Below are 15726 nucleotides of genomic sequence, written 5' to 3'. Positions count from 1 at the left end.
GACTTCCAGTTTGTAGTTTGTAGTGTGAAGCCAGTTTAACATTATTTATTTCATATATGTTTAAAAGTTATTGTTGAGAATGAACAGGGATTTAGTTAATAATAATGTTTGTTGTCACCATGAAGGAGATCAGTATTTGCTTTAGTTGGTGTCTTGTACCTTGACTTAAAAACTTCTTCCTATCATCTCTCTTTGGCTGCTGTGACAGTGAGTTTATAAAGCACATTTGTTACGGCAATAAAAAGTCAAGAGGAAGTTGATCTGGGGCCTCATTTATAACCGTTGCGTACGCACAAAACAGGCCCTGAAAGAGGTGTACGCCACTTCCAACACATAAGTTGTGATTTATAAAAACAAACTTGACAGGAAAATGTGCGCACCTGCACGCAAGCTCTGACCCATGCGTACGAACGTTTTGGAGATGGAGCAGTTTGGCGACACCGATGGTGAGCTGGAGTTAAATGTCTTTTTGGTCACTTTTAGACAGAAAATCTAAAGAAAATTAGACGTATACAGAAAGATAATACAAATATAATTTCACTCACCAAGCCTATCACTTGAAGCAAATATCCACACCTTAAATGTCCGCGCCAGCAAGCGCGTTGGGCCGTTTAGTGAAACTGACACATAGCCTAACGGCAGATGAAGTAAAACCGTAAATCTTCATCATGAGTCCCAATCATAAATACTGTGCATGTTCACCATAACAGTTTAAATAAATGAATGATTTAAACTATGTTTTACTTCTGATATAAACATTTAGATTAATCTCATTAATGAAGTTAAACACTTAAACTACATTAAATTTATACTGAAAAGTAAAAAAAAAAAATATATATATATATATATAGGCCTATTCAATAAATAGCCTATAAATATTTGTTGTGGATGCAATGCTTTTGAACACGTTTCCTTTGGCGTGCTGTGTTTTAATGTTTTAGCTACAGAGATAATGGCTTATCATGATAATAGCAGATTGTGCAAATTTAATGCACAACAAGGTCTATCTGTTTCCATTAAAAATATAAATAAATTAAAAATACTATTTGGTCAGTGGAAAAGATTGAGAAAAACTTTCTCTGAAATATATTTTGCACTATTTTATTTATTTATTCAAAAACAAGGCAAGGATAAGCTACTAAATGATTTTTATTAATGTAATGTGACGGCACATCCGTTTTTCATATTTTCCTAATGTCGTGTACTGTTAAACATGTTATCGCGTGGATGAATAATCATATGTAAATTATATGCAGATGAGGATATGCATAGTAAAACTAGGCGTTGTAAGCTCCATATATGGTTATTTCGGGGAGGAGACGCACGTGCGCACAATCTTCCGCAGAGTGGAATTTATAAAGTGAATTCTGCGCAGGTTCTGGCGTACGCACGGTTTTATAAGTCTGAATATTTTTTTGCGCACGCCATTTTTGGCTTTCGGGCGCACGTACACTTTTAGTAAAGATCCTACGCACAGTTTTATAAATGAGGCCCCCAGTGTGTTTTTGGTTTTGTGACAATGTCATAATCATCCATGAGTGAGTTTCTGCTCTTTTTTGTATGTAAGCTATGAATTTATGGGTATAATACCATATATCTGATAGTCTACAACATGAAATTCAGCAATATTACTGTAATCAGGTCTTCTGAAGAATATTGAAATCATATATTACATTAAAAAATTGTATTAACTCCTGCTTTGACTCAGGCACACACAGACATCAACAATCAGCGTATGAATCTCAACAATGGTGACGATCAAAAGTTTCATGTCGCAATGCATGCTGGGTTCCAGGATAGTATAAAACTCCCAGCATGCATTGCTGCATAAATAATAAATTAAAAAAATATATTCCCACCATTGTTGAGATGCATGTTCTAATTTGTGATATCTCTGTGTTTCTACAAGACAGTGTAGCTCTGTTATTTTTGGTTATGCATGTGTTAAAAATAAAATTAGTCATTGTTGCTGTGGTTTCACAGTGGTGGTAATGTAACACTTTTGATTGAGAATTAATCTCTGAATGAGTGAGAATTAACTTCTTAGTGAATGGACAGGCTATGTGATGATTTTGTTATTTTGCAAGTGTGACTTGCAAAAATACAGCTCAAGTAGCAATAGAAATACAGCTCAAGCTGCATCCCAACTAAAGCAAACACTGATCTCTATAATTGTAACTTCAAATCAAACATTTTCAATTAAACATCTCAATAACAACTTCAGTACTGCCCTACAAAGGCAAAAGACCTTAACTCACCAGAGTGTGAAACTGAGAAAAATGACTTTAAAGTTTTGTTGTTGTTTAGCCAATTGTATGACAGGTAGGACACTGAAAATTTGCCAAGTAGTTGTCATAATTAACATATCTACATTAAAAAAAATTGAGCTCAAACTTGACCTTTGACCCTTATTCAGAAGTTAATGTATTCTGCTTTTGCATTATCTGCAAAACAATAATGGGTCATACAAAGGCAAAATACCGTAATTTATAATTTATTGATCATTTTAACTTTTATCACTCTATACAAACATTTATATGATAACAATGATAGCCTTAAGATAACATTTAGTGAGTTCTGTATAGTAAGGCTTAATATTACATCAATAGAATATTACAAAATAAAAAATGATGAGAAGGCTACAACTGTACTGGATCATTTTAAACCTTTATCATTGTACTTAATTTAAGTAAAATAACACTTTAAGAGGTTAATAAAGTAACCTTCCACAAATATTTCTTACATTTGAAAGGTTTGATTTGGCTATGCCAGTAATATGTAGACGCCCTTTCTCAATACCATTCACCCTTTTCTGACAAAATGTAAAGGAATATGCTATCTGATGACATTGTGTGTATGTTTTTCAGAATTAATGAAAAACTCTGTATTAATACATTTTCCTGGACAGAATGGAAAATGTATTTAGTACCACATGCATGTACAGGGTTTATACAGAGATACTTAAATTGAATTTACTACCTTTTTACCACCTATTTTACTACCATCACAATATTTTTACTACCAACACGGCTTCAAACTTCAACTATAGCAGTGTTAAGTGTTAAGTAAAGTGACAAGTAAAGACATGAAATATCTTTCCAAAATGAATTAATAACATATTTAATCACAATTTAATGAGGCATTTATAACTTAATTTCAACACTGGAAGGGAGTTCAAACAAATAACTGCTACAAAACCATGGCAACACAAACCAACAAAAACATCCTCACATAGCCAATTACAAAAACAGAAAGAGTGTATATTGTAGAAGAGCCACACTGTTTGGATGTATACTTAATTTAGGGCACATTGGGAGGATACTTATAAGATCACTAACGTTAACGTGGTTCAACCCACAGGAGCCAAATTAAGACCTGCTCCAAACAGTAGCAGCCTGGCACAAAAAAAAAGGACAAATGACGTTGAAGGTGAATTTAAGGAAAGAGTTTTCCTGAAGTCTGATAAGATTCACTATATGAACTCGCACTTCTCTCCCCCTGCTTTCTCACCGCTGTCTCCTGTGCACGCTCCCCAGCTACCCCGCAGCAGCGTCTGTCATCACCATGGTTACGGCTGCAGCCTAGACCACAGCAGAAACTCCGCTGGGAAATGTAGCTTCTGTGAATGCTACCATGTTACTTAATCAGTAAAATAGTTTCACTTCTGAAAAGCTATTGATGTAGAAAATAGCGACGCTACTGAGAAATGTAGGTAAACTAGTAACGGCCCTGTTTTTAATGCCGTTTTGAAGTCTTTAAACCGAGCGTCCTCCAGCCAGAGGTCCGAAAACTTGCACTTGCCCATATTTACTTGGTAAACTCGCGCGGAGCAGAGGTTTACCGCCAAGGTACCAGCTTGAATCGCCCAACGTACACATCGCATGACGTCATTCCGTTCACTCACGTCCGACCTTTCTTTTCTCTGTCTTTGGGTCCGACTCAAAATAAAAATAAATTCATGGAAGTTTAGTAAGGAAATAGGCCTGCACACGTAAGTTACTCTAATTGAAAACTATATAGACCCAGTTAGATGGGGCTTCGAAAATTTACTACCTCGTCAGATGCATTTACTACTTTTTACTGGCCTTAATTTGGCATAATTTAATTTACTACCTTTTACTACCTTTTACAACCCCGCAGAAACCCTGATGTACAGACTATAGTTCTTGCTCACACGTTTGATGTGATTAGGATTGATTGTCTTGATATAGTCAGTTTATGACAGTTTACAAAGAAGGGAGTCTAACAACAAACTTTCAAGAAATTTATTAAATTAACAAGAAAATGAAACAAAAGAATGTTAAGAGGTGAATAAAATGAAAAATGTTGATGTATTTTGGTCGTGTGTGTGTGTGTGTGTGTGTGTGCGTGTGTGTGAGAGAGAGATAGAGAATCACAAGATTCTGGAAATCAGTCCACAGAGGGGCTTAATTTATCCCTATTCTTCAACCTCATTGAGGTTTCTGACCAACAAGGACTTTCAGAAAAACCTCCTGGTAGGAGGCATGAGGGGAACAAGATTCTTTAGGATCTCCGTCTTCTTGGCCTCTTCCACACCCCAGTCTTGCGGCCTTAAGGTGGTTGGTACACTGGGATTGAACTTCTTCTGCAGGAAGTCCAGCTCTATGAAGTCCTCCTCCCCATGAGATTTCTTCACGAACATGGACCTCGACCCACGTCGCAGTTGCACCACTTTGAGTTCAGCCAGCCTGGGCATTTTCTTAGTCTTGGCTGCAGAATGGCCATCCATCCATGCCCTGATGTTTTCATTCTTCAACTCCACCACCTCCACTTTCCTAGAGTTGGAATTGGCCACCACTGACAAAAAGTCATCAAAATCAAAAACCACTCCTCCAGGGTCTGTGCCTCATTTCTTGTTCCACACCATGGTGGAAGCTGTCGGCGCTCATAAAGGTGTGCCCCGGCTCGAAAAACTTCAATGTGACATCTTCAGCTGATATTATTTCTGAATTTACCAATGTCAGCAGTGAAGAAAACAGACACCAGTTTTTATTTTGGGCACTACAATTATCCACCCAGTATATAACATGCCTGATGTCCCGCTCTTTTTCTAGTGCACTGCACATCCGATATCGCAAGAGTTTTTGCTTTGGTGTATTTATATCCAACCAATAGCGAGCAGCCATAACTGCAATCGCTCTGAATCATGTACTGGGAATCTGTGAAATGTTACTTGTGCATCTTCCTTTGACGCCCGAGCGCGTAACCTTACAGTTTTAAATAAGTTTAAGCATCCAGGGTTGATGCATGACCGAACCATTTTAAGCCTAATAAAAAACTTAAATATAGCTAAATCAAATAACTCTTCACGGAAATCCTGAGTGGAGTTTTACTTCACTCGGATGGATTACTTTTGTGAAGGATGTATGCACATTTTGGGACTTGAAGGAGGTGGACCCCATAGCTTCACATTATATCCACTGAAAGGTCTAAGACATTTTCTAAAATAACTGTTTTTTTTTTAGGTATAGTCCTGCTGACTTCAACATGAGCAGAACATGGTAAAGTGAAAAATCAAACACAAATTACAGGTATGCACTATGTTTCAGGAATGGGACAAATGTTTGTGACTGGTTAAGTCTCTGTCTTTAGTTCAGTGTGTTAAATAATGTGCTTTTTTGCCATTTGTTGTGTATCTTTGGATTATGTTGTGTTGTAAATAAATCCAAACAATCAAAAAGCCATTATTTTTAAAATCTCCTCATTCTTTGTTCAAAGTTCCTCATAGGCCCTGAGAGCTCCTAATAGGGCCATTACTCTTTGTCTCTCTCAGGTGTGAAACGGGGTGGTTTACGCCTACTCGCATAAAGCTTTCTTACACAAGACATGACTTACAAATTTTAAATAAATATATTGTCTTATCTGAATGAGTATTCAGGTTGATTTTCACATAGTTTTGGAGCAAATATTCTAGGCTACGTGATACAATTTTCAAAAGCCTTGTGAAGAAATAATCAGTTTGGGTTTCATGACCTCATTTCAGTGACTTTTTTTGTGTCATTTTCACAAACCACGCATAAATGTTATCATCTCAAAACTACAAACTTTTACATACATGCTGCTGACATATTATTGTAGCAGAGTTTGTGCTGAATGCAGTGTAATAAGACTTTAGCCATGAAAATGTCACACGTAACAGAAATAAACACAGATGTTAGAGCATGTCAGAACACCTCCAGGACCCAGAAAACACCTCAGACCCCAGAGGGTTAAAGACTTCTGTCTGTCTATCTATAGAGCCATAGAACCATTGTCAGACACTTTTATTTTTTATATAGCCTTATTTAGACTTCTCGCCGTCTAATTTTCTTTTTGTGTCTGTGCCCCTATTATAATACTAAGTTAAATACAATTTGGTATAATGTTAAATTGTCATTTGAATGTCATCTTGATGTGATGTTTTAGTTTTTCTTCATTAAAAATAAATAAATAAAAGAATACCTGTGTCTCTGAGGGTTATAATATGAGACTTGATGTTTACAGTAACACAGTACAACAAACAAATCTGATTTTGTCCTTACAGGGACAACGACGGAAAAACTGGAGGCGAAATCCATTCGAGAGGCGATGGAAGAAGAGGAGAAGAAACGGCCATTGAGAAAACTAAAACCCAGCAGCACTACCAGACCGACAGAGTGAAAGGCCTCCATGTGTGTGTCTTACGTTGCTTGGGGTTTCTATTTCTAGGGCTTGGTACCGGTTGTGTAGTGCCACTTTGTAAAGTTCGGATGTACCTATATCCTGAAATTGCTGTATGTTAAATTTGACACTTTCTTCCCTGTGCTTTATACATTTTAACTTCAGTTGAATCTTTGCTGTGAGGAGGTGGTGGTCAGATCCTGCATATGCTCCTCTTCTGACTCTGACATCCAGCAGAGAGTGTCTAAAGTTCTGACTTATGCAGATGTGGTCTATCTGGTTTTCTGTGGTGTGGTCAGCAGACACCCAGGTGGCTTTATGTATGTTCTTGTGTTGGAATACTGACCCACCAATGACCAAATTGTTGTCTCCACAAGCTGCTGCGAACCTCTCTCCATTCTCATTCATGGTCCCTAGTCCTTCTCTTCCCATTACTGCCTCGAAGCCGTTGTTATTGCCCCCTATCTTTGCATTCATGTCTCCCATTAAGATCATCATGTCCTTCCTTTTCCTGGCCTGTAGAATAGTGTATAGTTGGTTGTAGAATTGGTCCTTTTGTTTCATCATCCGTGTCATTGGTGGGGGGGTAGCATTATACCACTTGGAGGTTTATTTTTTGTGGGTGGTTTGAAATGTGGCAGTGATGATCCGTGAGTTCCCAGCTGAGAAGGGCCCTTTGTGCTTCCTTGGACAGCATGAACGCTACTCCCTCTGTGTGTGGTGCAGAGTCATCGGGATGTCCTGAGTAGATTATGGTCTCTCCACTCGCCAGCTTGACCTGCCCTGACTGGAGCCACCTGGTTTTTCCCAAACCAAGGAGGGATGTCCCGTACCTCCTCATCTCCTCTGCTATCACTGCTGTCTTTCCACCAGCATACATGGTCCTCACATCCCATGTCGCTATGGTGGTGGGTCGCTTTGAGGTCAGAAGCTTCTTCAAACATACAGTCTCCTTGCGGTTTTCCATGCACGTCGTCATAATTTCTTTAGCTTGGTTTGCTGCAGAGGCTTCCTTCCCAAGGCTTGAGGATTTTCAGATTTTTGTTGATGTTCCCGTAGCTGAAGGCTTTTTTACAGGGTGGAACAGTTTTTACACCTTTGGGGGAATGTTTTGGAGTTGGCTTGTTAGTCCTCTTCCCTCCCCTATTGTCTACCAGGTATTGGATTACAGCCTCACAACCACATGAGGCCAGACAGGTTTTGGGTTGTGTACAAGCTGTCTCGGCACATCAAGCCCAGCCAACTCCTGCTGTGTATTGAGAGCTGCGCTAGGCATGCTAACCCTACCAGCAGCGTGAGACAGTGCTGTTGTATTGCTGTGGTAATTTTAACCAGACTCTTCACATCCTCATCCTTTGAAAGTGTTTACAAAGATAATTTGCTTTTGCAGAGTAGAAAACAGCGTCTTCTCGACATACACAACACAAACCAGCTACAGTGTTTGAGGGTGGGTCAAGTTGTCCGCGGGCGGACAGCGTAGAACATAGGTGGGCATTAGGCAAATGTGTTGCCCAGCCTGATCTCATGAAAATGCATCTCTATAGCACATATTGGGTTTATCGTGCAATTTATATGCGAAAATGAGTTTTTACTATAGACTGTAAAAAAATATGGACGTAGTGTCCGTGACGTCACCCGTAGGTTTCTGAAGAGTATTTTTGAAGCCTAAAGTGGGCGGACCCGGCCATCGCCATCTTGGCCTCGCGTCACTGCTCGTCACTCCCGGATAACGGAATATGGGCAAAGAGGCGGAGCTGAGGAGCCTGGCTATCTGAAACCACGCCCACCTAGCGCGACGTTATGGAGTTAGCGTAGGCTTGGTAGCTAATGCTATATGCTACTCACAGTACCAAGTCTGTGACTCCACAGGGCCTCGCGCTAAAGTGACAGTTGATGATTAAAATAAGAATGCCAATTAAAAGGTCCTGTTTTTGCCCTTCGAAATATTATAATAGTTAAAAGACAGCTACAAGTGAGACTGTGTATCGTGAATCTGCACAGCTTATTAAGTTATTAAAGTTATTCTGCTAGTTGAAAATGTATTATGCAGTAACTTTACAATATTACTCTGAGAGTGTGTGTGTGACCGTGATTATGTGCATACATGTCAGTCACAGTTTTTTCCGTCAGCGCGGCATCGCTCGTCAAGTTCGTAGAGAGCTTTATTATCAGTCCATGTTAAATTCTGATTTTGGCCGCATCTCAATTCTCAAATGGGTCAAAACATAGATATATTACCTATGAAGTTCAAGTAAATGCGCTAGAAATCCGCGCTCATTCAAGGATGTGCATTTATTGCATGGACGGAGAAGCACCGACACCTGCAGGATTTCATCTGACGGTACATAAGCATGTTATAATCTGTTCCAGAGCAACGGTACCGCAGAACGAGTGTAGCCTTTATATCTATAGACGTTTTTAAATCTGAAAACTCCAAAAAGCAACGAAATTGTCAGACATCCATTAGTGCATGTTCACAGAGGAAAACAACTAAAATACAGCGCTGGTTGTTCTCTTGAACGATACTCGACGACAACGACGGAATCCAAAGCCGTGGGCGAAGTAATGGGTTTATTAAATTATATGAAATAATCCCGAATAAAAGCACAAACACGGCAGAGATGGCAAGATCAGCAGCTGGAATTTGCTGAGGTGAAGTGACGGCTAACCGGCTAGCATTGACAGCAGCGGGAATCCACCTGTCACTCAAAAGTGGACACACCCTTAATTTTGCAGAACTTTAAATATTAAAGCTTCAGTAGGTAACATTTTACATTTTTTTTACATATTTGTTAAAACTGTCATTATGTCCTGACAGTAGAATATGAGACAGATAATCTGTGAAAAAATCAAGCTCCTCTGGCTCCTCCCAGTGGCCCTATTGCCATTTGCAGAAAAGCACCGCTCCCGTCAGAAACAACCAATCAGAGCCAGGAGGATTGTCTTAGCAGTGTCAATCAAGCTCGTGTACGCGCTGATCACACCCCTCTCTTGCACAGCGCGTACTGTCGTTCAAAATAAAGATTGCCGGTGTGTCGCAGCTGTGCTAATGTTGGACAAAAAACAAAACTGCCAATTTCTCGAGTGGCACCTGTGACCTGCTCATACAACAAAGACGGGTAAACTGAAAAAGACCAATGACGATAAACAAGCGAAAAAGAAAGAATTAGACAGAGCCCAAATAAAACGAAGGTAAACATCGGAGCGGCTTTTCAGAGGTGGAGGGAGCTAACGTTACGTGTCCTGAAAGGATTAAAAACCGATGCAGAGTTAGCCATATTTCTGCTTGACAAGTAAGTATCCCTGCTTGATTTGTTTCATTTTATAAGAACTACACGCTGTGTGGGTGAATTCCTCGTCGGAGCCCATTGACTCGGTGTCAAAACTCTAGCCGCATAACATACAGATAAAATGTCACGCACTGTCCAAAGCAACAATTAAAACCTGCTAATTCACTGGCTTGTCATGTTGCTGAAATAATGTACTAGCAAACCTTATCTAGCATTACATATCGCTAGAATAATTACTCGCATACTGTAACAGTCGGCGGCGGGCGGGGGCGGGGATGATATTACATGCGCTTCATGAGCCACGCGCGCGCGGTCTCTTGCTCTCTCTGCCGGGCACGCGCTACGCGGTTTGGAGCACAGTCTCTGTCTCGCGGGCGCGCTCACTCTAGATTCCGGAGATTTTAACTAATTCGCGGGCATCAGTGAGCCGCTATCAATATGCGGGATACTCCCGGAACTTCCGGGAGGCTATTTTTTTTGTGCCCTGAGTGAATGTGCCATAACTGTTTATTCGCCGTCATCGGTCCTGCTTACTAGCCTGCGCGTTCACGGAGGAGCTGTGGAGGGAGGGCTGTAGCGCAGCAGAGAGCAAGGGGGAGTGACCTGTAAGTTGTGCTTGTTCAAATTTTCAGGCTAAGTCAACGTTTTCTAAAAACTCCCTACTGCAGCTTTAATCAACTAAACGGGTGAGTTATAAAAAAATATAACTCAAATACTTATTAGTCTCACTGACTGAGCAATAATACTTGCTTGAAAAAAAACAAATTTACCCTAAAACTATATATGCGTAAACATCAAGCTTTTTAATGACCTAAACACTTTTAAGGAAGAAATAAGGCCTTTGTATGAGTCTTTATTCAGAAATAAGAATAATTTATTTAAATTATAAATTATTATTATTATTAAAAACGTCTGTCTATAGAACCATTGTCAGACACTTTTATTGTTTTTATATAGCCTTATTTAGACTTCTCGCTGTCTAATTTTCTTTTTGTGTCTGTGCCCCTATTATAATATGAAGACGTATCTTTTTCGGCAGCACTTAATCCAGTAATACTAACACTTTCTTCTCTATTCTAACTTAAAAATAAATAATAATAATAATAATTTTGCGTTGGATTGTACTGTGAAGGGTCATAGCACTTACATACTGTTGGCCTACTGCTAGTTTAATTGCTTCTATTGTTTCTTATTTGTAAGTCGCTTTGGATAAAAGCGTCTGCTAAATGAATAAATGTAAATAATACTAAGTTTGTTACAATTTGGTATAATGTTAAATTGTCATTTGAATGTCATCTTGATGTGATGTTTTAGTTTTTCTTCATTAAAAATAAACAAGTAAAAGAATACCTGGGTCTCTGGGGGTTATAATATGAGCCTTGAGGTTTACAATAACAAAGTACAACAAACAAATCTGATTTTGTCCTTACAGGGACAAGGACGGAAAAAACTGGAGGCGAAATCCATTCGAGAGGCGATGGAAGAAGAGGAGAAGAAACGTCTGGACATAGAAGAAGAGAAATACCAGGCCCAGATACGAAAGGAGGCCATTGAGAAAGCAGAAACCCAGCAGCACTACCAGACTGACAGAGTGAAAGGCCTCCATGTGTGTGTCTTACGGTATTAGACCACAAATCGTTGTGCAAAAAATTAACTGAAGACTTTGTGGCGAAGAACACCGCTCTCATTGTTGAGGAGGAAAATCAAATCCAGAAATACGCCGATCAAGTCATGGAAACCGCAGAGAAGGCAGCGAGAGACATCTACCCGCTCCTGAAGAACAAGCGGTCAGTCCGCGGATACGGCAAGAGCGCGCAAGTGTGTTTTATTAATATCCAGTTCTCCTGTTATTCAGTTTACTATTTGACTCAAGGTAAGGCTATTTCGATTATTTGCATTGAGTGAAATTAAAGATAAAGACATAATTTAAAGTTTTAAATTATAATGGTAATACAAATCCAAAATATGAATAATCCTTCGAGCAGGGCTGCAAGGCAAGGCAAGTTTATTTATATAGCACATTTCATACACAGTGGTAATTCAAAGTGCTTTACATAGAAGAAATAAAAATAAAAATAATTACATAGATAATAAAAGAAATAAGAACAATTAAAACAGTTTAGAAAATAAAATACAGTGCAAACAGTCGGACGAACAGTGGCACAGTGCTCATTCAGTAAATGCAAAGCTAAACAGTGGTAATTCAAAGTGCTTTACATAGAAGAAATTAAAATAATCAAAAGAAAAAAGAATAATTAAAACCGTGTCTGAGATGGAAGTGATTGAGCAGGTTTGCGGTGCCACTGGACCTACAATCCAGGGACGTCCTCTGCTGGGGTGGTGTACCACACCAGTATTGCCCCACTGGGCCCCCACAGAGCACGTTTCACTTTTGCTGTTTTAAACAAACAGCGAACCTCTATACTCTCCGTAGTATAGATAATCTTCACTCGCCTCGTCGGAGTGAAGCTCTCCCGTTCCCCTTCAAAATCTCTTCCAATCAGACAGCCCTGATAATTAATAATCACCCCTATCTGAGATGGAAGCGATTGAGCAGGTTTGCGGTGCCACTGGACCTAATCCAGGGACGTCCTCTGCTGGGGTGGTGTACCACACCAGTATTGCCCCACTGGGCCCCCACAGAGCACGTTTCACTTTTGCTGTTTTAAACAAACAGCGAACCTCTATACTCTCCATAGTATAGCTAATCTTCACTCGCCTCGTCGGAGTGAAGCTCTCCCGTTCCCCTTCAAAATCTCTTCCAATCAGACAGCCCTAAAAATTAATAAAATCTTCCTGAATCACAGTTTGGAAAAAAAAAAAAAATACAGTGCAAACAGTCGGACGTATTTTATATCGACCGGTAGCTATTATAGATCTTTCTTTTAAAAGGATCTTCTTACGACTTACATGCATCAACTTTCTTTTCTCTTTCAATCTTCTTACCATCTATCAACTTTCTATTCTCTTTCAATCTTCTTACGACTTGCCATGTATCAACTTTCTTTTCTCTTTCAATCTTCTTACCATCTATCAACTTTCTATTCTCTTTCAATCTTCTTACGACTTGCCATCTATCAACTTTCTATTCTCTTTCAATCTTCTTACGACTTGCCATCTATCAACTTCCTTTTCTCTTTCAATCTTCTTACGACTTGCCATCTATCAACTTCCTTTTCTCTTTCAATCTTCTTACGACTTACCATCTATCAACTTCCTTTTCTCTTTCAATCTTCTTACGACTTCCCTGTATCAACTTTCTATTCTCTTTCAATCTTCTTACGACTTCCCTGTATCAACTTTCTATTCTCTTTCAATCTTCTTTAATTCTTTAATTCTTTAATTCTATCAACTTTCTATTCTCTTTCAATCTTCTTACGACTTCCCTGTATCAACTTTCTTTTTTCTTTCATTTACTTGCACATTCTTTTCACTTTCCTTAGCCCAGCATTCACATTCTTAGCTCTTTCTCAGACTAAAACTTTAATATCGAACAGTGGCACAATGCTCATTCAGTAAATGCAAAGCTAAACAGATGTGTTTTGAGTCTGGATTTGAATGTGGCTACTGTAGGAGCACACCTGATCTCTTCTGGAAGCTGGTTCCAGCTGCGGCTGGCATAATAGCTAAAAGCGGACTCTCCTTGCTTTGAGTGAACCCTTGGTATTTCTAGTTGATGTGATCCTAATGATCTGAGTGATCTGTTGGGTTTATATTCAGTGAGCATATCTGCAATGTATTTAGGACCTAGGCCATTAAATGATTTATATACCAGTAATACTACTTTAAAATCAATCCTAAATGTGACTGGAAGCCAGTGTAAAGACCTGAGGACTGGTGTGATGTGTTCAAATTTTCTGGTTCTGCTTAGGATCCTGGCGGCAGCGTTCTGTACGAGCTGCAACTGTCTTATGGTCTTTTTGGGAAGGCCAGTAAGGAGTCCATTACAATAATCCACCCTGCTGGTGATGAAAGCATGCACAAGTTTTTCTAAGTCCTGACTGGAAACAAAGCATCTAATTCTTGCAATATTTTTCAGATGATAATATGCTGATTTGGTTATTGTTTTGACATGACTACTGAAGCTAAGGTCTGACTCTAGAGACACACCAAGATTCCTGACTTGATTTTTAGTTGTTTGACCTCTAGAGTGGAGGTATGCGTTCACCTTGAGAACTTCATCTTTGTTTCCAAACGCAATGACTTCAGTTTTGTCTTTGTTTAACTGAAGAAAGTTTTGGCACATCCAGCTGTTTACTTCATCAATGCATTGGAACAGGGAGTCAATGGGGCTGTAATCGTTTGGCGATAGGGCTAAGTAGATCTGTGTGTCGTCTGCATAGCTGTGGTAAGAGATTTGGTTCTTTCTCATTATTTGGCTCATTGGAAGCATGTACAGGTTGAATAGGAGTGGCGCAAGAATTGAGCCTTGAGGAACTCCGCATGTCATGGATGTCCACTCAGACTTATGGTCTCCTATACTCACATAGTAACCTCTCTCTTCTAAGTATGACCTGAACCATTTTAGGACTATCCCAGAAAGACCCACCCAGTTTTCCAGCCTGTCAAGAAGTATGTTGTGATCGACAGTGTCAAAAGCAGCACTGAGGTCGAGTAGCACCAACACTGATAATTTGCCTGTATCAGTATTTAAGCGAATATCGTTAATTATCTTTATGAGCGCTGTCTCTGTGCTGTGATGCGATCGGAAACCAGATTGAAAATTGTCAAAGTATCCATTCGAGCTTAAGAATTTGTTCAGCTGATTGAAAACAACTTTTTCAATGATCTTGCCAATGAAAGGAAGATTTGAGATCGGTCTATAATTGCTTATTATAGTCTTATCCATATTACTCTTTTTCAGGAGGGGTTTGACAACTGCAGTTTTCAGGGAGTTTGGAAAACTTCCAGAGAGAAGTGAGGCATTTACCACTTCTAGCAGATCTGCTTCTAAGCTGTTTAACACACTTTTGAAGAAAGATGTGGGAAGAGCGTCAAGGGCGCAGGTTGATGTTTTAAGGTGCTGTACGGTTTCTTCTAAAATTTTGCCATCAATTTCTTTGAAATCAGACATAGTAACTACTTTCTCAGGTTGTGGTCTGATCTGTCTGACCCCAGTGCAACTCAAGGATGTGCTGATCACCTTTCTGATATTATTGATTTTCTCAGAGAAGAAAGAAGCGAACTCACTGCACTTGCTGTCTGAGAGCATTTCACTGGGAATCTGGCTCGGGGGGTTTGTCAGTCTCTCTACAGTAGCAAAAAGAGTGCGTGTGTTGTTTAAGTTGCTGTTAATAATATTTGAGAAGAAAGTCTGTCTAGCTTTGCCTAATTCCATATTGAAAGCATGGATGGTGTCTTTGTAGATGTTATAGTGGACTACAAGTTTTGTCTTCCGCCACATGCGCTCTGCTTTTCTGCATTGTCTTTTCATATTTTGCACTGCTGTTGAGTTTCTCCAAGGTGCTTTTTGTCTACCACTCTTCCTGACTTTCACAGGAGCAATATCATCAATTACACTTTTAACTTTTGAGTTAAAAGAATCAAGGAGAAAATCAACAGAGTCAGCAGATATGCTTGGTGTTGAAGATATAGCCTTCATAAATAGTACACTAGTGTTCTCATTTAAGCATCTCTTTTTGACAGACACAGATCTAGCTTCAATGGCAGGAGAGATCAATATATCAAAGAAAATATAGAAATGATCAGACAGTGCTACATCCTTAATAACAATCGATGAAATGTTTAGACCCTTACTGATAAGTAAATCTAGAGT

The sequence above is a fragment of the Phoxinus phoxinus genome (assembly GCF_949152265.1).
Source record: "Phoxinus phoxinus genome assembly, chromosome: 5".
Lineage (NCBI taxonomy): Eukaryota > Metazoa > Chordata > Actinopteri > Cypriniformes > Leuciscidae > Phoxinus > Phoxinus phoxinus.
Note: the sequence above shows the minus strand (reverse complement) of the source record.